The sequence below is a fragment of the Bison bison genome, unplaced genomic scaffold, assembly GCF_000754665.1.
Source record: "Bison bison bison isolate TAMUID 2011002044 unplaced genomic scaffold, Bison_UMD1.0 scf7180017864057, whole genome shotgun sequence".
Lineage (NCBI taxonomy): Eukaryota > Metazoa > Chordata > Mammalia > Artiodactyla > Bovidae > Bison > Bison bison.
In genome coordinates this window covers 6,762,420-6,763,157 of record NW_011494629.1, presented here as the reverse complement: position 1 = coordinate 6,763,157, position 738 = coordinate 6,762,420, and positions in this window count along the sequence as shown.

Here is a 738-nt window from a genome sequence, read left to right as displayed (position 1 = left end):
CGCACACTGGCTCCTTCATCCCACTGCCAAAAGTTCTGCTCCTTGGGGTGTTAACTCCCCTCACCTCACTTCTGTGCACAGGTGTACACTGAGCAAGAGTCTCCCTGTCCCCTACCCTGTCCTGGGCTGAAGGCAAGAGACATGCAGCACAAATAAGAGGGAATGCCTGTGCAAAGTCACTGGCAGCTCACTCAGGGCTAGTTGCCATGGCAATAACTGGAAAAACAGGTCAGGCCGACAGGCTATGAATTGTGCATAAGTGGTATCTGAGTTTCTACAACCCAGGAGTTCTACTACCTGGTATATCTTGGAAAACAAAAGTCACACATGTCCACAAGGACACATGTGCTAAAACTGAACTGCCGCTAAAATGTAATAGCAAAGAAGGAGGAGGAGGAGACTATCTAAACTACTAAATGTCCATCAATATGAAAATGAGTTATGCATGCGTAGCATAATCAGAAAATGAAACATTATACAACATTGACAATGAATGTATTAGAGGTGCAGTTGTCAACATGTGAACTCTTACCAGTGAAGAATTAGAATTACTGAAGGATTAGCAGGGTGACTGGATATAAGATTAGGATGCAAAAATAAATTTCATTTCTCTATAATAGCTCCAAATGATTACAAATAATTTTTCCCAAAGATATCACTGATAATAGTCACAAAATTATAAAGGAAAAGTAATTCTCATGTTTCCTCACTTTTTGTACCTTCTGACTGCCACTAATT